This window comes from Panthera leo, chromosome A1 (genome assembly GCF_018350215.1).
Source record: "Panthera leo isolate Ple1 chromosome A1, P.leo_Ple1_pat1.1, whole genome shotgun sequence".
NCBI classification, from domain to species: domain Eukaryota; kingdom Metazoa; phylum Chordata; class Mammalia; order Carnivora; family Felidae; genus Panthera; species Panthera leo.
Window position 1 is genome coordinate 121,236,282 of NC_056679.1, and position 23,221 is coordinate 121,259,502.

At 40.2% G+C, this 23,221-nt stretch overlaps 1 pseudogene; it reads left to right on the forward strand.

The window, feature by feature from the left end:
* The window catches only part of LOC122230098, a 35,611-nt pseudogene that overhangs the window by 1,175 nt on the left and 11,215 nt on the right, over positions 1-23,221 (forward strand).

The following is a 23,221-nucleotide window of genomic DNA, read 5'->3' on the forward strand; positions in this document are numbered from 1 at the left end:
GAGCTGTCCACTCAAGATGCTGTCTGCTTCTGGGAAGTAAACTCCCTCATCAACTTTAAGTTTAGATCTCTAGCTGGTGTGCAGTTCCAAGAATCTGGAGGACTCCCCCCTTTAAAAAAAAAAGTTTGTTTATTTATTTTGAGAGAGAGTGTGTGTGTGCATGCGTTCATATGAGCACACAAATGGGCAGGGGCAGAGAGAGAGAGAGAGAGAAGAAAGAGAATCCCAAGCAGGTTCCAGGTTCTCAGTGCAGAGCCCAACATGGGGCTCGATCCCACGAACTGTGAGATGACCACCTGAAGCTGAAATCACAAGGTGGACACTTAACCTACTGAGCCACCAAGGCGCCCCTGGAGGAGACCTTCTTAACAGGCAGATGTGGACCCAAGATTCAAGTTCCTGAGGTCTGACTTGTATGTGGGTAGTGCAGAGGACCTAATATGGTCTCTTCCAAGGAGAGTTCAAGGCAGTCTTTGTTATTACTGATTCCAAATCAGAAGGATGGGAGATAATTGGAAACTTTAGACCAGAGAGTTGTAGCCAGTAGAATTCAGGATCCACTTCAGTTTATAGGTATATAACAAAACCTCAAAGACAATGAACAAGACTAGAATCTGATGTCTGCAAGTTTGTGTACAATTTCCAATGAAACAATTTTTTTCCTCTACAGTCACCCTCATCTCTATCAAAGATCAACACACTAAGACTAATTTGTTTGCAAAATAAGTCTAGTCTCATTACATTTGGACTAATTATTTACATAAATGCAGCAAGCATAGTAATCAACCATATAGGCTCTTTTTAAATCTGCTTTGAGGGACCTTTTCCTAATGACGCTTAGATTCGACTGTTAAAAGCCTTTCCAGACTAAGAAACCTAGCCAAGAACTCACCATCAGACTTCACCTGGAATACTTACAGATTTGCATGAATTCTTCTCTTTTAAGGCTGTCCTGAGGGCTCCCAAGCGGCTGCCAGGGAGCAACCTCCTTCACCCAGCTGGTAAGTCTACAGAAAACCCTTAAGCAAGTTATCAGGCTAGTTTTTCCAAGGGGCTTTTATTGGCTGCATAAGTCATCTTTGTTCCTTCAAACTGTCTGGTTATATGTGATGGTATACATATTCTCAAATATGACATTCCAGTCAAAGATTTGGTAATACAACCAGTGTTTGCAACTGTGTCCTGTTATAAGGAGAACATTTTCTACTGAACTAATGCAAATAATTATACTGCCATGAAAATAAGAATACTCAATAGGTTTCTGAATTCTAGAGGGATCAGATAAAGAGTAAAAGTAAATGTTTCAATTCTGTTTACAAAGGCATACTTTACAAAATTACTCTAAGTCATACAGAGCTTAAGAAAAAGATAAAAGGCTTTCCTTAAATCTGGAAGAAAAAGAAAACCTTAAGGAATCAGCAATGTTTCAAGGAACAGCTGTAAAAAAAAAATTATAATCATTTTCATCAATTCATTTAATCCCATGTAATTAACTCTTGTTCTGCTTGACTCCAGTTTTTCATTTAGTTCTGGATATTCTTACTCAGTTCAGTTTTATGATCTTAAAGTTATCAGAAACCTATATTCTAGAACCCTTTCCATGAATCTGTCTGAAGATGAAGTACCTTTGCAGAAGCATCAGAGTAAAATGTAATTGTCTATAAATGACAAAAAGACTTTTAAAAAATAGCCATGGTTATAGATATGATGAAAGTTCATTCAATTAGGAAATGTTATTTCTGTGGCATACAATAATTTTAGATAACAGCTGAACAATGAGAATACTGACAGATTTCTAGCAACTTTGAACAATTTCTAGAATATATATATTAGTAATAGACATTCATACACATATAACCTAAGAAGGTTTGTCATCACTTATTTGACAAGCTTCCCACATAATTTCTTTTGACATACCAGATAAACCTAATTAGCTTAAAATTTCTCTTTTACAAGGTGAAAGGCTAATGCTTTGAGACTTTCTTTTCCTTTTTTTCAAAGTTTATTCATTTTAAGAGACAGAGAGTGCATATGTGCTAGCAGAGTTGGGGCAGAAAAAGAGACAGAGAGAGAGAGAGGGAATCCCACTCTGCACCTCCAGTGCAGAGCCTGACATGGGGCTAGGAGATCATGACCTAAGCCAAAATCAAAAGTCAGATGCTTAACTGACTGAGCCACCCAGGCACCCTCTTTGAGATTTTCTAACGACCTTCTGGAAAATCTCAAAGTTACTATGAGGTCAAAAAGACTGCATTCACAATTTGATTTAGCGAAATTGTCAAAAGGTTTGAACATCTGACTAAATAGAATCTCAGATCGTTATAAAATAATACCAAATTATCAATTTAACTAAAGCGACAATAGAAGATTTTAAAGGAAAATACAGAAAGTTATGTAGTTGTGAACAAAATTTAGTCTTCTAGTATTGAGAAGGCTGTGTTTTCTTAAGTAATCAAAGATCTGATAAAAACAAGTAAATACACAGTAAATTATTTTGGTAAAACTCAAACTCTTTGCTTTCCAGATTGATTACCCAAAAGTTTAAAACAAAAAACAATAAATTTCATACACTTCTTATCAAGAGAAGATCAATATTCCAAGAAAAATTTGTCCTTTTAATAGAGAGAAAGGCCAAATTCCAATTTTGTACCAGCGTACTTCTGATACTGAAACTCACTCTTTAAAATCGTGAACACATCCATTCCCATTTTAGTCACCTTAACCGCATATAAAATTTCTCTTCCAAGATTTCTCTTCCACAAACCTGATAAAACTCCTTTTATATCCATTCAGGTTTTGGCCTATGGCTTTCTCTTTCTCATTCTGGAACAACTGGTCATTCCACTTTCCCTACCTACTTTCCATGTAGAGTTGTTTCCTTTTACTCTTATTATTTCTAAGTGGTTTTAATTACATGCATTAATTAGATTTCTTAAAACTTAAAATCCATCATTCCTACTGAAAACTAAGAAGTAAGAAGTTCTGGATTGTCTGTCACACTAGCATTCTGTGGAACTGCAAATTTAATAAATCTTTTTCATAATTTCTAGAAGTATATGCTTCCTCATAGGCAAATTCTCAGTGTGGCACAAAACATGTTTACTAAAAGACCCAAGCATCTTTAAAAGGAAGGCAAAAGTGGATAAACCTATGTCCAGTAATTATTTTTTCAGTACTTTATCTTATTTGGGAATGATGCATATTCATCACTTAACTTATTTCACTATATCTTTATGGTTTTAAGTTACCAAAAAGATTTTGGAGACTTTTTTTTTTTTTTTTAGAAAGACAGAGAGAAAACACATGAGCAGGGGGAGAGGAGCAGAGGGAGAGACAGAGAGACAGACAGAGAGAAAGAAATAATCTTAAGCAGGCTCCACACTTAGTGCAGAAACTGACTCGGGACTCAATCCAGCAATGTTGGGATCATGACCTGAGCCGAAATCAAGAGTAATTCAACTGACTGAGCCACACAGGCACTCCAAGACTGTGGAAACTATTTTTAAGTAGACATACCACAAAGCATACTTATTATTGGGAAGTTCATTTATAAACTTCTATCTTACTTAGATCTGATTTACTTATTCCTAATAGTTATGTTTCGATTACTCATGAAAATTTCGCGAGACATTAAACAGCTAACAACCATTTTAAGTTATCTTTCTTGTTGACAGATTCTGTAACAGAGGTAACATGTTTATTTGACTTATAGTAAACCTAGGTAGCATAAAATATTATATTTAATGCTGATAATTCTAAAGATGTGTTTGAATTAAACCAACAAACTTAAACTAGCAATTATACACCAAAGACTAACCTAGATCACATGACCTTGAAAAATATTTGTGTTAGTTTAAATATTTCTGAGAGTATACTTGATTAATATAAATGCTTGTTTGTTTTTAAGCTAATTAAAAGAGCTCTTTACAAATTAATTTGGGCAACACCATCCAGAGATAGAAAAATATCACACATCTGTAACATAAACACATCGACATACACAAACATAAAGATAGATGCAGAAATCTTATAACTTTCATTTTAAAACATTAGCCTTAAGACAGATATGATAATGCAAAATACTCTAGTTTATAAAGAGTAATGGAGTCCAAATTGTGTTTCTGGCAGACAGAATAAGTTAAGGTTACCTCTCAGATGGCTAAAATTTTACTAATATTTGTGGAGGAGACTTTTAAGATTTTCATTCACCTAATTTCCAAATTATCACCTTTTTTCCCTTCCTGGTCAGAATTACCTACCTAAAGTTCAGGATGCCTGGGTGGCCCAGCCGGTTAAGCATACAACTCTTGATTTCAGCTCAGGTCATGATTTCACGGCTCATGGGATGGAGCCCCACATTGGGCTCTGAACTGACAGCACAGAGCCTGCTTGGGATTCTCTTTCTTCCTCTCTCTCTCTGCCCTCCCCCCTCATCAAAATTAATAAATAAACATTAAAAAAAAAGAATTATCTCCCTGAAGTTCACATTTTAAGAAAGGGCTCTGAGTTCCTGGAGGAAACAGGCAGAACCTTTACAACTCAAAAGCAAAGAGAAGAATGTATAAGTTTCTCCAAGGGCAGTATGTCCTCCCTAAATTCCAGATCTTCTACATTATCTGCAAGCCTTTTGAGATAAATAAGGGAGGTTTTAGTATTGATCAAAAGGACAGGTAGGTTTTGCATTGTTTCTAGAGCCAAATTTCTGTTCGCGTAATGCCTCAATTTGTACGACAAGTACAGTTGTTCTTAAAAAATTGGGCTGCAACCTGAATGACATCAAGAGGCTGACCCAGCCATCCAACAACCTTATCCCCAATTTCCTGCTTTATGTCAAGCAGATCTTCCATGCAGGGCTCGAACTTACAAACCGTAAGATCATGACCTGAGCCAATGATCAGCCAACCAACTGAGCCACCCACGCGCCCCAAACCAGAACATTCTTGATGGTGAAAGGCACTATGTACACCTACGCTGGGAAAAAGGCAAATGGGAATAATCATTTCATTGATGAGGTATAGTTAAATGTTTATCTAATCCTGAATCTCAACCTAACTTTTGGTTTATAAAAAGCACAGGATATAGAAGAATGGGCTAAATGACACCAAGAGATAACAATCAGATATACTAAGCCACTATGTGGGACATCCTACCAGACTATGAGTCTCACCACAAAGTCAATGCGCTGGGGAAAAAGTGTTGGGATGACAGGAACGTTCTAGATTTAAAGAGATATAAACAAATGTAATATATGAACCTTGACTGTTCCTGCAGAAACTTGACTCTAGAGTTGGTTTCAGATGGAACTAGAGAATTATTGGCAGAATAATACCATGTGTTTATGTGGGAGAATGACCTTTTTGTAAGAGATACATACTGAAATATTTAAGGTGAAGTATCATATTTGCAATTGATTGTGAACCAGTTTATCCCCCCATATATATACATATTTAAATATATATGTACATATGTGAAGTAAAACAAATGGGAAAAATGTTAATTCTTGATGGTTGTGTATTGTACTCTAACGTTCTTCTGTTTGAAATATATAAAATAAAAATTGGAGGCCAATAATGCTCTAACCAAAATACTCAAAACTATCTAGGTCTGCTTCTGTGCATTTAGATTTAGACCCTGGTGTATTCTGAATCTTCGTAGGAGTAGAATTTTTATCCTATTCTATCTGGTGTCATTTACTGGACTTTATTTTTATGTGTACTTTGGGATTTGGGAGATTATATTAGATATGTGTCTTGATGAAAGAAATGTGTAATTATTGCAAATTGAGTATGAACATTATCCTTTAGCAGTCTTTCCACATCTATCATTTCTAATCAAAGTAGCACTTATAAATTAAACATATCCTTTTAATCTGCTCATATATAACTATGCAGAGTGTGTGTGTGTGTGTGTGTGTGTGTGTGTGTGTGTGTGTATTTAAACCCCAGTCTGGCATTTTGAAACTCTTTTGAAATATTTTTATGGCAGAAGATTATGATAGCTATTGATCATTTGAGGAGAGCTGTGAGAGTTCACGGGACTCTATATCTAGTTTACAGTTCCCCCTGCACCAAAACCAACCAAAACAGAAATTTCCAAGGCAATGTTTCAAGAAACTACATTTCATTTCACTACTTTTTCCCCCCTAAGTTTTTCCCTCACAGATGAGCTTTTCATTATGGACCTAGGTGACATGGGACATAGTCTAGTGGCTTGTCTCATTTTCCCCCCACACCACAGGACAATCTGACAAGGACTCCAGCCCATCCGAAGTGTGGGATCAATGGATTCTGATTAGAAGGTTAGATATTTTTCTCATGTCATTATTTCCCAAAGTAGGCTTCACAGAGGTAATAGTTATTCCTTGAGGGGGAAAAAGAACTAATAAAATAAGTTTGGGAAAGGCTGGGTTCAGCTAAGTAAAATTCATTTCGGGACACCTGGCTGGCTCAGTCAGTTAAGCGTCTAACTTCAGCTCAGGTCACGATCTCACAGCTCATGAGTTCAAGCCCCACATCAGGCTCTGTGCTGACAGCTCAGAGCCTGGACCCTGCTTTGGATTCTGTGACTCCGGCTCTCTGCCCCTCCCCAACTCATGTTCTGTTTCTGTCTCTTTCTCTCTCTGTCTCAAAAACAAACATTTTAAAAAATTACTTTAACTGATTTCTTTGCTGCAGGACTTCTTAGAATGTTAAATATGCTAATGTACTTTACCAGTCTCCACTGAGGGATACACCATTTCCAAAATGTAGTAACTGCAAAACTTTTTACTGTTGGGATTCTACTTCATTGGACCAGTGTTCTGAGGAATATAGTGTTGGAGATGCTGTTCTAAGACGCTTCCTCGCTTAAAAATTCTCCTCACCTCCCACTCCTACTTCTTGGTAGTGAACAACCGTTACTGCTTATTGAGTACACGCTATATATGGAAGAGGTATTTCAGATAGGAAAACTGGAAACTGCAGCTCAGAGAGGCTAAGCTGTCTGCCCATGGTTCCACAGCCATGAAATCTGACAATTGGTACTCTGAGTTTGGTCCCTAAAGCTCAAGCTTGCCACCATTTTTGCTCTTCTCCTGTCACCAAACTGACCACTTAAGGAAAAAGAAGTCATTTCCTTAAAGGTAGAACAGAAAATTATTTTAACTAGTCTAGTTGTAATCTAAAACCCGTAATAGACTTCTGAATATATGATCAGGGAGGCCTCTCTGTGGCTGGAATGTAACTGAGCTGCCCACACGCTAGGTTGGTTCTCTATGCTCTGCCTCAGAGGAGACCCCACAGTTTGCTTTGAAACTTAACCACCTGTATTATCTGTAAATCACCGGAATGGAGCGATAGGCCATCTTCCGCGTACGTTGAAATGCTTTTTCCTCATTGCCTCTGAGTAGAGCTGGCACAAGTCTTTGTGTCACAGGCCAAAAGCCCCACGTCAGAATGTAAAGGGAAGGTTCCCAGAGGACTGAGCAGAGGGTGCATGTAGTGGAAAAACATCAACCCTGCCAGAAACCACAGGCGAAAATCTGGGGCTTCATTAAAAACTAATAATCACTTGGGATTATTCTAGTATTGCAGAGACCCTGCCCCTGCAGCCCCTGGTTTGCCAGCTAGTGAATAAGGAACCAATACTTCAAACTCCTCTCTCACTTCTGACTCACTATGCGTTTCTACCAGACAAAAAGCAAGAAGGGATCTCAGAGGCCACAAAATGGCCCTGACTTTTCTCGATCCCAACAGTCTCCAATGGAAACATAATGTGATCCACATATGTACTTTTTTTTAATGTTTATTTTTGAGAGAGAGAGAGACAGAGAGAGTGTGTGAGTGGGGAAGGGTCAGAGAGAGAAGGAGACACAGAATCTGAAGCAGGCTTCAGGCTCTGAGCTGTCAGCAAAGAGTCTGACGCACGGCTTGAACCCACAAACCATGAGATCGTGACCTGACCCGAAGTCGGACGCTTAACTGACTGAGTCACCCAGTTGCCCCCATATATGTAGTTTTAAATTTTCTAGTAGCAGCATTAACAAAATAAAAAGAAATAAGTGAAATTCATTTTAATAACATTTAATCCAATAAATCCAAACCTTTTTCATTTCAACATGTAATGTAATATAGGAATGGTGTTCATAAGATATTCTATATTCTTTTTTTTTTTAGTTTTATGTATTTAAGTAATCTCTACACCCAATGTGGGGTTTGAACTCATGACCCCAAGATCAAGAGTCACATGCTCTTCTGACTGAGCCAGCCAGGAGTCCCTATATTCTTTTTTGCTTTCTAAATCTTCAAATTCCTCTGGGTATTTTACACTTAGAGCATCTCAATTAGTTCAGTAAACCTTTTATTAGAAATATTTGATCTGTATTCAGAGTTCAGGAAATTTACAGTAGACAAGGTAGATTCACTACCCAACTAAGTTGTCCCGATCATACTTAAAAGTTTCCCAAAAACTGAACAGAGCATTAGTTTTAAATGTGTAAATTAAATTAAAAGTTTCGTTCTTTAGGGCATTTGGGTGGCTCAGTTAAGCATCTGACTCATGGTCTTGGTTCAGGTCTTGATCTCAGCATCCTGAGTTCAAGCCCCGTACTGGGCTCCATGGTGGGATTGAAACCTACACTAAAAAAAAAAAAAAAAAAAAAAAAAAAGAGCCACTTGGTTTGGTCAGTTGGTTAAGCATCCGGCTTCAGCTCAGGTCACAATCTCAGGCACAATCTCAGGGTTCGTGGCTCCGCATCAGGCTCTGCACTGACATACTGACATTTGTGGGTTCAAGCCCCATGTCGGTCTCTGCAGTGACAGCTCAGAGACTGCTTCGGATTCTCGCTCTGTCTCTCTCTCTCTTTCAAAAATAAATAAATCAACATTTAAAAAACAAAAAGTTTAGTTCTTTAGTTGCACTAGCCACATTTCAAGGCTCAGTATCGACATGTGGCTATACTACCATACAGCACAGATAGTGCAGAAATTCTTAAGAGGGCCAGGAGTGCCCTCTGAGGGGCATTATGGAAATATGTGGAAATGCTTCTTTCTCAGTACTGTACTCACAATGAATGAACACCACAGATATTTAGTGGGTGGGAGGCCAGGGATGCAGAACATTCTGCAATAAGAAGGGCAGTCCTACACAACCGAAAACTGTCCCACACCCCAGACTCTCATGCAGGTAAAACACCTGTTTATAATTATCTGAGTCTAGAATCTGTTTGTTTACTGGTGAGAGTGAGGAGCTTGGCTTTAATATACATTTCTGGGGACCAAATAGCCAAATAAATTAAGGGAAGTTTGTACTTTAATTAAAAGCTCTGCTGAGCAGCACCTGGATGGCTCAATTAAGCATCAGACTTCAGCTCAAGACATGATCTCCCTGTTCGTGAGTTCGAGCCCTGTGTTGGGCTCTGGGCTGATTCTGTTTCCCTCTCTCTTTGCCCTTCCCCGACCTGTGCGTGCGTGTGTGTGTAGGTGTGTGAGGTCTCTCTCTCTCTCTGTCTCAAAAATAAATAAACATTTTAAAAAAAGCTCTGCTGAGAATTGTCTACCATTTTAGAAAATCACATCACAGATTGAAATGCTCTTCCTACATCAGATAGCATCTGTAGCTGTTGCATTCACAGGGGTCCTAGACATAAGCAGACCATCCGACTGACTACTTCACAATATCTCCTAGGGAAAACACGCCCAAGCATTTACTATTACAATACATAGTATTTTATTATCAATTATTTTCCCTTTACTTCTATTCATACTCAAGGGTTTTCAAGAACAGGGTGTTGTATTGGTTTTTCAAGTTATATTTCTAGGTAGATTAACCTATTAGTTTCTTTATTTAATGTTTATTTTGATCGAGAGAGAGAGAGAGAGAGAGAGAGAGAGAAAGAGAGAATACAAGCAGGGGAGGGACAGAGAGAGGCAGAGAGAGAATCCCACGCAGGCTCCACTCGCTGTCAGCGCAGAGCTCCACATGGGGCTCGATCCCACGCTGGGAGACCATGACCTGAGCTGAAATCAAGAGTGGGACGCTTAACCAACTGAGCCACCCAGGCGCCCCTAATCTATTAGTTTCATTCTAGAATAGTAAAGGAGGTGTTATGAAATAAGGGTTACTGAAAGCATGGATTGCACCTGATGCATGAGAATCCTGCTCTAGGAAGCGTGGCTAGGTCTAGCCGATGAAGACTGCTACCTGCAGGGAGGAAAGCGAACCGAGGCTCCATTAAGGAAGCCACATTGGAAAGAATGTGGGTCAGGAAAGAGCTGCTTCAATTAAACAAATCTGTATTTTGCACCAGTAGGTCCAAAGTATTGTGCTTCTGGAAGATAAGGCTATGGATGTGACCAAACAATCACGGTTTTGTTCCCAAGCAGTTCACAGTCTAGTACTGGATGTGGGTCTGGGGAGGCAAGGATCAGGTCATGTGGGCAAGAAGGATGATTTCTACGCATTTCAAAACCTCTCTGCTGGCAACTTGTTCAGGTTAGCTGATCTAGGAAAATCTAACAAGAGTGCTAAATTTTCTGCACATATTTTTTTTCAAAATTTATACCAACTGAGAAAATTTATATAAAAACTTAACACAGGTGTTGCATGAATACAGCCTTTTGCAGGATAAATTTTAAAAATTAGACAGGTATAAAGAATAAAGCAAAAAGTCTGCTTCACTCTTGCCCCCAAAAATAACTATTATTTTCAGCCTAGAATATGGCCTTGCCAACATTTTATGCATTTCTATACATAAGTATGCAAATACAAATAAATGGCTTGGTTGTTTTTTAAACATAAATGAAACATAAATGAAATTATATACATATAGGCATATGTGTGTATATGTGTGTATACATATGTGTGTATAACTCCATTTATATTTAAATATATTTTAAAAGTTTTACAATGTGACTTAATTTAAAAATATATCTTGGACATCTTTCTGTGTCAATTCCTACAGTTCCCTCTCATTGATTTCAAGAGTCCATACTAACTCATTGTAAATAATTCATTCATTCTTCAACAAATATTTATTAAGCACTTACTATATGCTTAAAACTATTCTACGTGCTAAGGATATAATAGGAAACCAAAAAACCAAAAGAAAAAAAAAGGCAAAATCCTGCCTTCAAAGAGCTTATATTTCAGTGGCAAGAAATAGACAATACGCTTAAAAAATAAGTAAATAATATACAGTACATGAAAAAGTGATAAATTCTAGGAAAAAGCAGGGTAAAGGGGATTGGCACTACTAAATTCAGAGAGAGGTAGAACATAATTAAAAATGGCAGATAGAACAGGCCTTAGTGAGAAGCAGGCTTGAGCAGATGATGGGGGGAGCTATGAGAACACGGGGGAAAAGAGTTTTCCAGACAATAGGAAAAGCCAGTAGAAAGGCTCTAAGGTAGGATTCAAAGAACAGCAAGGATGCTACTGCAGGTAGAAAGGCAAGCGGGGAAGCAGGAAGACTAAGTCGAAAGTGATTGCAGAAATCTACAAAAGAGCTAACAGTGGCTTGAGAACAGGGTGATAGCTGTGCAGGTAATGAGAACAAGTCAAACTGTGAACATATTTTAAAGGTAGAGTCAACAGGATTTACTGATGGTATTCACATGCGGAGTGAGAGAAAAAAAATGGAATCAAACACAATTCCAATGTTTTACCCTAAGCACCTGGAGATACTCTGGTGCATTGACTGAGATGTACCTGTTCTTTATAAACTCACATTTAGGTTATTCCTGGGTCTTCTCTATTATAAATGATCCTACAAAGACTTTCCTGTTACATGTATCTTTGTGCACAGCCAGTTGGGCTTCCCCCTGAAGGATTTCACTTGTCTCTCACCTTTGGAATGAGCTGATCTAATCTCACCAACCAGGTAGGATAGGTGTTTTTCTGGGGACACACAAAGGAATCAGTGAGCTAAGCCAACTGAAACATGAAGAAGAGGTAGTCTTTTCTCTTTTGTATTTTCCCTTTCTGCATCATCCCATTCCCCAATTGATACTGTGCATGATAAAACCAAATAAGAGCTAACATTTCTGAGTGCTTAAGTGCCAGACATGGTGTTAAGCGATTCACAAGCATTATCTCCCTTTTATCCTCATAACAACACTATGAAGTAAATAAGTTACATCCATTGTAAAGGTAAGAAGTAAAAGAATTCCAGGGGCGCCTGAATGGCTCAGTCAGTTAAACATCTGACTTTGGCTCAGGTCATGATCTCACAGTTCGTGGGTTCAAGATCCGCATCAGGCTCTGTGCTGACGGCTCAGAGCCTGGAGCCTGCTTGGGATTCTGTGTCTCCCTCTCTCTCTGCCCCTCTCCTGCTTGCACTCTCTCTCTCTCTCTCTCAAAAAAATAATAAACATTAAAAAAAAAAGAAATAGAATTCCTTGAAGGGACTGAATGTTTCCCTAGGGTCAAAGAGCTGCAAGTGATAGAACTTGGATTTTACCTGGACCATCTGACCCTGGAGCCCACAACCTCAACCATCTGTACTAGGCATGATTTAAATATAAATAAGCTCCTGTATTATTCCTGTGGGTTTTTTCTTTGGAACAAATACTTTCAATTGCATTTACAGTAAAGATTATGTCTAGCCCCCTTAAAGCCAGTGCAGGGTAATGCAAAGGGCATAGGCTTTAGAGTTAGCTCCTTCTGGTTGTGCGATCTTGGGTAAACGGCTTAACCTCTCTGAATCTTAGGTAGGTGAGTCAGGGACCTGAGAAAATGTAACGTAGCACGGCTAAATTTCTAGAGGCACTTGTGAGTATAGAAACCTCCTAAAGATTAATTTAACAATGTATGTTAATTATACTTCGATTTTTTAAAAAACCTTAAAGATTTTAGATCCAGGCATCCTGTTTGTGGCTTAAGACTGGCAACAAGGTCCAGAGCGTCTACTGGCGAAATCTAGATCATTCTCTTCACTCCTTGAGGTCCCCCTGTTATAAATCAGTTTCCATTGACATTCGGCACCCTCCCTCTCTTCCTTCTTCATGCCTTCCTCCCTATCCCTCCCTATCCTGTATCAGAGCTGCCCCTGAAGGCACCAAAAGATCTAAGGGCCCTGGCAAGGTTTGACTTAGAGTCAAATGATGAGAACTCTTATCCCAAGTCAATCCATGAGATTACTGGACAACTGGTACAAGCCCTTAGCACTCTCTGGGCTTCTTCTATTCCCTCATCTCTAAAAATGTTAGTTGACTAAACTCTAAATTCTCTCTCAGAATGAACACCCTACAACTCTATCTCTAGTAGTGATGAGAAGGAAGAGTGATGAGTGGATATAGTGAACATGAAGAATCTGATTTCCTGCCCATATTTACTGATCTGTGAGAGGCTACTGTTGATTGTCGCTGGACTGGATGCTCAACTGTTGTCCATGCAGCAAAAGCCATTTTTTGCCTGAGGAAACAAGATGTCCTGGGAAATTTCACAAAAATTGCTCTTAAATTGTCTAAAGACCTACAAATTTACATCAAGTGGGGCATTACATGAAGCCTGAGGTGGTGTCTGTAGTATTCGTCCCCAGTGAAATTTTACAACACTTCAGAGATGTGTCCTGGGCTGCTTGGTTTAACAATCAGTCGTGTCAAAGGCCAAAGAGCATGTGTGGCTGGGGCTGAGTGTGGTTTGACTCCAAATCCAGGGAGCTGACTGATGTGTAAGTATGGGTATCTGTCCAGAGGAGTATGCTGAAAACAGAACTTTGGTAGGGTTACATCAATTCCCCCATCCCCTCCATCCTACAAAGGTCAGACTCCCAGAAAGACACACACACTCACACACATAAACCCCACATCCACCCCACTCCTGAGAACCACCACTGCTGAGAAAACAGATTGAAAGAAGGAGACCCAGTGTAGGAGCCGGGATACTGTGATTGTGGCCTGACAACCAGTGGGTCTTGACCCTGGAAATGGTCTTCTTTGGGCCTTAATTGCATTATCTGTAAAGTGAAACAGCTGCACTTGAACTTGTTAACTGACTATGATTCTTGCCTGACATACTGAGAAGCTAAGCTGGCTTTTTCCAGGCTTGGACAGGCTCTGGTAGCTACAGTTGTTGTCTGTTCTGCACAATTTCCCAATCATGGGAGGATTTTTGAGCATCTCTCCACCCTGCTCCATGTGGCCCTTGTAGGAGGCACAAGACCCTACCACCCTGTCCACAATGATTGTTTCAGGGTTGAGCAGGTGAACTCAAAAAAATTGCATCAGGGGGCACGTGGGTGGCTCAGTCAGTTAAGCATCCGACTCTTGCTTTCGGCTCAGGTCATGATCTCACAGTTCTTGAGATCAAGCCCCACATTGGTCTCCATGCTGACAGTGTGAAGCCTGCTCGGGATTCTCTGCCTCTCCCTTTCTCTGTCCCTCCTTGCTCTGTCTCTCACACACACAAATAAACATTAAAAACAAAAGAATATATCAGATGCTCACCTTATCTTTTTGATACCTATTGCTAAGACCATAATGCCCTGAAACTTAATAGTTTTAAATGACAACCACTTTATTCTCTGTCATCGTTCAGGGTTTCAGTCATGTGGAGGCTAGACTGGGCAAGAACAGCCGGGATGCCGACTCACACCCCGTGTTCACTCATGGTGGTTGCTGGTGCTGGGTAGCAGCTGAAGTCTCAGCTTTGATTGCTGACCGAGCATCTCACTTCTTCTTCCCCGTAGTCTTTCATTACAGCCTGGGCTTCTTAGGGCATGTCAGGTGTGCTCCAAGAGAGACAAGTCCCAAGAAGTTCCAAGAAGACAAGTCTCAATTTGCCAGCAACTAATCAAGCTTCTGTTTACATCATGCTTGCTAAAGTCCCATCAGCCAAAAAAGTCACACATCCAAGCCCAGAGTCACTAAGGGATAACACTACACAACATCATGAATACCGAAAAGCATGGTTCTGTGGGGTCACCAATTAACCAATAAATTTCCTTTTGTGCTTAAGCTGGTTTGAGTTGCTGCCACTTGTTGCCAAAAGACTCATGACTAATTATAGTCAAAATATCTGAGTTAATGAAAAGTACAGCATAGGGAATATAGTCAATAATATCATAATAACCTTGTATGGTGACACATGGTAATTGCACCCGTGTTTAGCATTTCATAATGCGTAGAACAGTCGAATCACTATTATGTACACCTGAAACTAATGTGTCTACTTCAATTAAAAATAAATAAACAGGGGCACCTGGGGGGCTGAGTCGGTTAACTGTTGGACTCTTTTGATTTCTACTCAGGTCATGATCTCATGGTTCATGGGATTGAGCCCCGCATCTGGCTGTGCACTGAGCATGGAGCCGGCTTGGAATTTCTCTCTCTCTCTCTCTCTCTCTCTCTCTCTCTCTCTCTCTCTCTCTCTCTCTCCCCCCACCCCCCAACCCCATGCTCCTCTCCCCCACTGGCATGCATGCTTTCTCTCTCTCTAAAATAAAAACAAACCTTAATACCATTTTTTTTAAAAAGTTCTGAATTCAATTCTTGTCCTTACCACTGCACAACCAAAAACTTACCTGGACTGAGATTCAGCTTCTTCCTTCTTAAAATAGGGATAATACTCAGTTCAGAATACCATTACGAAAAATTAGTAAGTTGAAAAGCCTCAGAACAACTTACAAATCCAAACGTGCTCTACAAATACATGTGCTACAAAAATAAACAGATCACAATGATAAGGAAAAAGGACAAACTGAAAGTTTCACTCAATTCAGTTTGTTATTCACTCATTTTACAAACAGTTCTCAGATACTTCTTATGTGCACAATACTATTATAACCGGTTGGCTATGTAGGGGAAAAGATGTCCAAGCCCTCAAAGATTTTAGAGTCCAAGAGGGGAAATAGGTATGTACAGATATAACATTCAACCAAGGCCAAAAATAAAAAATGCTACTTTATTAAGAGAGGAATAAATAAAGTACTATGGAGAGAGATGGAGGGAATAAATCATTTTGAGCTGTATGGGGGTTAAGGAGAAAAATGAGGACATCCTAGAAAAGATGATACTTAACTTGGGCCATTAATGTGTTGGCTTTTGGGGTGCCTAGGTGGTTCAGTCAATTGAGCATCAGACTTTGGCTCAGGTCATTATCTCAGTTTGTGGGTTCAAGCCCCACATTGGGCTTTGCATTGACAGCGCAGAACCTGCTTCAGATTCTGTCTCCCTTTCTCCCTGCCCCTCCCCCACTCACTTGCCCTTGTGCACTCTCTCTCAAAAATAAGCATTTTAAAAAGGAATGTGTTGGCTTTTATACACATAGAGAAGGCAAAAGGCATTCTACAGAATGGTCACTAAATGAACAAATGCTGGGAGACATATGAGTACACCTATGTGTACATTTGGACCAATAAAAGAACAAATGGCATTCCAAGAATAGCACACAGTCCAGGGGTTCTGCGGTAAAGGGAATATGGGAGTGCATGGTGACACATACAACTGGAGGACCAGGCTAGGACTACATTACAATGAGTCTTGAATACCAGACCAAGGATTCTGGCATTTATTTCAACAGGGAGTCACCAAGGATCCTAGGGCACAAAAGTGACAAGATCAGAACCGTGTTTTGCAAAGATCTGGCGGTAACATGGGATGAACCTGACAATGATATCTATACTTCTCTTTACAGGGGCAGCCCTCTCTGTTTCTCAGTCTGTGGACTGTTGGTGGGTCTGAAACCCCTACTCTCACATTCTACTCCAGGGGTGGTGAGATGAATCGATTTGGCCAATAGGAGCATTTTATCACACTAGATCACAGTGATTGGTTTAGAAAGAGGCACCTGAATCGACCTAGGTTAATTAGATTGTCTCCTGGACTTGTGTCCATTGGTATTGTTAAGGTAGTATTACATAATGCTAAAGTTTTTAGTGACCAAGAAAGCCTGCGTGAGAATGAAGCTAATAAGGAAGAAAAAGAGACATCGGTCAAAGGTAGTCAAGGACCAGTGGGTTCATTTGAGTTCCTACACAGAGCTACCCTAAAAGCACTACAATGAATTTCCAAACACATTAGAAGTGATCCAACCACATTCAATTTGAATTGGTTTTCTTTTTTTAATGAAATGATTCCTGACTTAATACAGTTGGCACTACGGTAATCTCTTTTAACAGTCATTCATGCATTCATTTAAAAAATATGCTTAAGTGCCTACTATGTGCCAGGTACTATTGTTGGCACTGAAAAATCAGACAAATATTCCTCCCTCATAGAATTTATATTCTAGAATGGATAAGGGGGTAGATTAACTGAGATTAGAATTATAAGGGGAGCGGCAGGATCCTGGAGGGCTTAATAGGCCATTTTAAGAATTTAATTTTCATTCTAAGAGACAGAAAGCCATTGGAGTGGTTTCCTTTTTAATTTTTTTAATGTTTATTTATTTTTCAGGCAGAGACAGAGCACAGTGGGGGGAGGGCCAGAGAGAGAGGGAGACACAGAATCCAAAGCAGGCTCCAGGCTCCGAGTTGTCAGCCCAGGGCCCGACATGGGGCTTGAACTCACGAACCATGAGATTATGACCTGAACCGAAATTGGACACTCAACCGAGACACCCAGGCGCTCCCACTGGAGTGTTTTGAGCAAAGGTGGGGCATTCACCAATGCAGATTTAAAAGGATCACTGTAGCTATCATACTGAGTATGAAGAAGGAGGGCTTGAGTGAAAGCAGGCCAGTTAAGAGACCATGGAAATCAGGAAAAAGGAGGGTAGCTTGGTCCACAGTTGCAACTACAAAGGCCAAAGACATGGTCAGCTTTCAAATCTATTTGGAAGGTGAAGGCCAACAGTTGTTGCTGATGAACTGGACACAGGATCATGTAAGGGAGGGCAAAATGATGGAGAAGAGTCCAAAATTTTTACTTGAGCACCTCAAAGGACAGAGTTGCTATTAACACATATGGGGAAGTCTGAGAGATGACCAAATCTGGGGATGAAGGTCAGCAGTTTTGTCTTCATCATGTTAAATTTGAGTTGCCTGTTAAGACTTCTAAGCAGAGACATGGAGTAGGCATCTCAAATCCAAAGATAACATTGGATAACATCAGCCCCAGTCTCAGAGAAAGATCAGAAGAAGCTTTAGCCTCATGGATAATAAAGAGGAAAGAGACCCTTGCTGCCTTACTTTTCCTCTGTCACGTCCTCCTTCCATTTATAACTCCAACTGCCTGGCAAGGAAGGGAGGTCAGATGTGCTCTCCTTCACTCTCAGAGGTAGACAGGATAGCATCCAACAATCCTATACAAGAGGACTTTAAAAAAAAATTCCCATTTAAATTTCCATGGTAGAAATCCAAGAGAATTGAATGACCATATGCAAAAAAGCCAAACAGACTTACCAAGAAAAAGTTTCCTACCTGTGAAGTCTCAAAGAGACCTGAACTTCCTGGGACGTACACAAGGAGGAGCTAGACAGGCACAGAGAGTCATGCCCGGGTAACAGGTGGCAGAGGAGGTGTCGATTCAGAAACCCAGTGGGCTTCATCAGTTGATGAATACTGTAATACTCTGATGATTTTTTAGCTTAAAATAGGAACAATGAATATGGAGGCATCTTTTAAATGTTAATAGAAGCAGTATTAAGGAAGAAATTGAACCTATTGTTTTGCAAACAGCTGGATCTACTGAAGCAAATTCAGGGTGTATTTCTGAGGGTTCCTTTCAAAATATGCCTAATTATAATAAGCAAAAACTCCAGGGAGGCACCCCATAGGGGAAAGACCTAGGGATCAGGACTCAGAAGGTCTGGCTTCCAGCTCTGGCTCTATGGCAAATCCCTGACTCCTGAAAGTCACATTCTAAAACCCAGATTCTCCAATCAATCAAAGCTGTGATAAAGTGGAAGAAAGAAAATGTTCGTAGTAACGATAGATCTAGAAGCACTGAGAGCTACCACTTTCAGACACTGGGCTAAGCACCCGATGGGCGCTGTTCTAAGATATGGGGGTAAAGTTGAGAGCTTTACCCAACTCTGGATGAGCAAGTTACTCACTCTCTCTGCACTCAGTTTCTTCATCTGCAAAACAGGGATTACAATGATTCTTACTTTATTAAGAAAGTTATCAAGATCAAACGAGGTATTCTATGTGAACCACCTACCGTAGTGCCCAGCACATAATAAGCACTCGAGAGTTACTAGCATTTATTGCTAGTACCATGTATACCTCTTGTAAGAAGGCTATGGAGCTGTGGAGTCTTTACAACTGTCAGGTTATACCTGTCAAATTAGAATGACTGCATAACCTGTCCAAGGTCACATTGCTGGTAAGTAATAAACGTCACTAGTAAGTAGTTAAGAATGTGGAAATGTTAAGTACTTGTATGTTAGCATTTAGAGGAGATTGAGGGGTCTTTTTTTCTCCCTAATGTTGAACCCATTCCAGGCACAAGGCTTCCCTCATCCTGTTCCTTAGCGAGATGCTGGTAACTTCCATCTCTGCAGCTGCCTCCATCCAAAAATTCACTTTTCACTCCTGTGTCACATTTTCAGAGAAGTGTTTCCTGACTATTAACCTAAAAGTCCCCACCACTCCCATATGGGAGTCCTACTAACATTACGCTGTTTTATTTTTGTTACAGAAGTTATTAGCTAACTTGCTCATTTGGTTGTTGTCCACCTCTTCCTACCAGAATGTAACCTCCTTGAGGGCAAGGATTTTGACTGGCTTCTTAACCTTTCCATTCACAGTGCCCAGAACAGTGGCTAGCACATACCAGATGCTCATTAAATGAAAGGTGAAGGGCTGACCGATAACAGTTCTCTCCACCTACCTGAGCCTTCTCACGACAACACCATTTTACTTCTGTAAGTCCTTTTCAATTAGTCTTTGGTCTTAGATCCACAAGCAAATGACCAAAGAGTTAGGATAAATACTCCTGCTCCTTTTACCGCCCTCCCCTGTGAATTTACAAGGCTAACAGGACAGTACGATCAGACATGATTTTCTCCTCTCCCGGAGGCTGGTGCTAAATTGTGAGGATTAATGAGATTCCCACTGCTCTCACTCATTCTAAGTGTCATGCCAAGGCTGAACCAATATTGAGACTCATATTGTACCTAGGAGTTCATTTCATTCCTACGCTGTTGTACCTGCGAGCAGGGTCTCTGTCAACTTTGTTTTAATAACAGGGTTCCAGAGGGAAAATGCCAACTGAATTCATTACTAAAATAAATCGAAACTACACAAGCAGACTGGAGGGCAGGAAACAGCCAAGAGACTTTATCTTCTCAAACTCGGGGGCCACTCATAAATTGACAGCCACTGAAACACATGCATCCCTCTTCAGAAGATAGGATCCTCTTGGTCAGCACCCCCAGACCACGGCTTGACCTTTGTGAATCTAAATTACTCTCCATTAACCAAGCAAAGAGGTGTGCACTTTCCCCATTCTGTGGATGAGGAAACCAAGGCTCTAGGAGTTTAAATTTCCTGTGCCAAATAACTCACTTATTACAAGACAGGTGGTTTTTTTTTTTAATTGAAGTACACTTAACATACAACATTATATTAGTTTCAGGTGTACAATAAAATGATTCAAAATTCTATACATTTCTCAGGGCTCATCACGATAAGTGTATCCTTAATCCCCTTTATCTATTTCACCCATCTGCACACCCACCTCCCCTCTGGTAACTACCAATTTGCTCTCTGTATTTAAGAGTCTGTTTTTTGTCTCTTTTTTTTCATTGTTCATTTGTTTCTTAAATTCCACATATGAGGGAAATCATATGGTACTTTTGTCTTTCTCGGACTTATTTCCCTTAGCATTATTCTCTCTAGATCCATCCATGTTGTTGCAAATGGCAAGCTTTCACTCTCTTTAGGGCTGAGTAATATTCCATTTTATATATGTATACACGCACACGCACACACACACACTCTACATCGCCTTTATCCATTCATCTATCAATGGACACGTGAACTGCTTACATAATTTGGCTACTGTACATAATGCTGCAATAAACATATATCTTTTTGGATTAGTGTTTTTTTTTTCTTTCTTTGAGTAAATACCCAGTAGTAGAATTACTGGATCATATGGTAATTCTGTTTTCAATTTTTTTTTGAGGAAACTTCCTACTGTTTTCCACAGTGGCTGCACCAATTTGTATTCCCACTAATAGTACACAAGGGTCCCTTATTCTCCACATTTTTGCCAACACTTGTTATTTAGTAAATTTTTTATTTAGCCATTATGACAAGTGTAAAGTGACACCTTGTTGTGGTTTTGATTTGCATTTCCCTGATGACGACTGATTTTCAGCATCTTTTCATGGGTCTGTTGGCCACCTGCATATCTAAGAATTCTGAAACCCATTTGGTCTACCTCCGAGTTACAGACTCTTTCCATGGTTTTAGGCCATCTCTTGCTTAAATCAAAAAGAATGAAGGACTGTTGCTTAATTAGGCAAGAGGTCGTTTCTCCCCCTGGGTGTCCCCTGCAGGTTGTGATGACTGCTGAGTGTGGTTGCCAGGGAAGCCAAAGCAGCAGCTTTGGGTTTACAGTTTGGAAAAGACCTTAACTCAGTAACAGAAAGAAGGAAGGAGGAAAGGGAGACTGAAATGAAGACAGTATGGCCAAGAAAATGTCTACCTGGAGAAAATGAGACTGACAAAAGGCCCAAGCAAATAGATTAAAACACAGAAAGGCAGAATGCATGTGAGACCTCCAATTCACTCTTCCCTTGAGTATACACTCTGGACAGTACTTAGATAGTGGCTGAATTTCAAAGTTCATTCTGAACTCCCTCTAATCACATAGCCAGCCTGTTTTTTCCCCATCCTCTCCTTTATTCATTCAGAAGGCACAGATCAAGGGGAGCCTGGGCGGCTCAGTCAGTTAAGTATTTGACCCTTGATTTCAGCTCAGGTTGTGATGTTGCGGTTTGTGGGTTCGAGCCCCACGTCGGGCTCTGTGCCAGCGGTGTGGAGCCTGCTTGGGATGCTTTCTCTCTCTTTCTCTCTCTCTGCCCCTACCTTGCTCTCTCTTCTCTCTCTCAAAATAAATAAATAAACCTTCTAAAAAATTTAATAAAAAAATTTTTTTTCAAATACACAGATTGAGTGTATTCCAAGGCAAGGCACTGACAATACAAAGATGAATTAAGTGGTCAGTGACTGATCTTATCTAGAATACAGTTCACTTCTGACTCCCCAAGTTGGCAAGTGTCTGAAGCAGGGGTCCTAATGAATTTTACCACTATTGGGTGTCAGTGTTGTCCCAAGCATTGTGCCACCTCTGCAAGTACAAAAGCAAGTGACATTGTACCACCCACCAGAGCTTAGGGCCTAGTGAAGGAAACAAATGGGTCACTGGATGGTTACAATCCAGGTGGGCAAGAGCTGTGGGAAAGAGAAGTGCCAGAGGCCATGGAAGCTGAATGTTCTCACCCATAACCAGGAGTTCGGAAGGGATGAAATGTCCCTTCTTTGGTTCATTAGGCAAATAAATCCAGAGCCCCTATTATGAAGGGGGATGAAGATACAGTGATGAAAACTGAAACTCTGTCCTCATGGAGCTGACATCCCAGGAGGAGGAGAAGATAATAAACAAATAAATAATAATCAAATAAACCATTTAAATAATTTGACAGATAGTATTAAGTGTGGTGAAGAACACAAAGCAAGGTGAAATGAAGGGAAGCTACTTTCGAGCAGGTGGGCAGCAAACGCACCCAAACATCAAGACAAGACAGCCATGTGGAGACCTCGAGGAAGAGGGTCCAAGGCAGAGGCGAGGACAAAGGCCTAAAGCAGGGACAAGCATGGCCTCAATGAGCAACTGAAGGAAGACCAGTGTGACCAGAATAAAGTGCTCAAAGGTGGAGTGGCCAGACAGGAGATAAGGTGGGAGACAATAAGCAGGGCCAATTCTCAAGGGCCTGGTATGGATTTGGAATTTTACTCATAGAGCAATGAGAAGGCATTGATGATTTTAAGAAAAATTCTGATAGGCTCTAATTTACATTAAAAAAAGTTTTTTTTAATGTTTATTCTTTTAGAAAGATACACAGTGTGTGAACAGGGAAGGGCAGAGAGAGACAGATAGACAGACAGACAGAATCTGAAGCAGACTCCAGGCTCTGAGCTGTCAGCACAGAGCCCGATGCAGGGCTTGAACTCACGAACTGCGAGGTCATGACCTGAGCCGAAGTCGAATGCTCAACCGATTGAACCACCCAGGTGCCCCTCTGATTTACATTTTTAAAGTCTAACTCTAGTCAACTGGATTGTTCAACA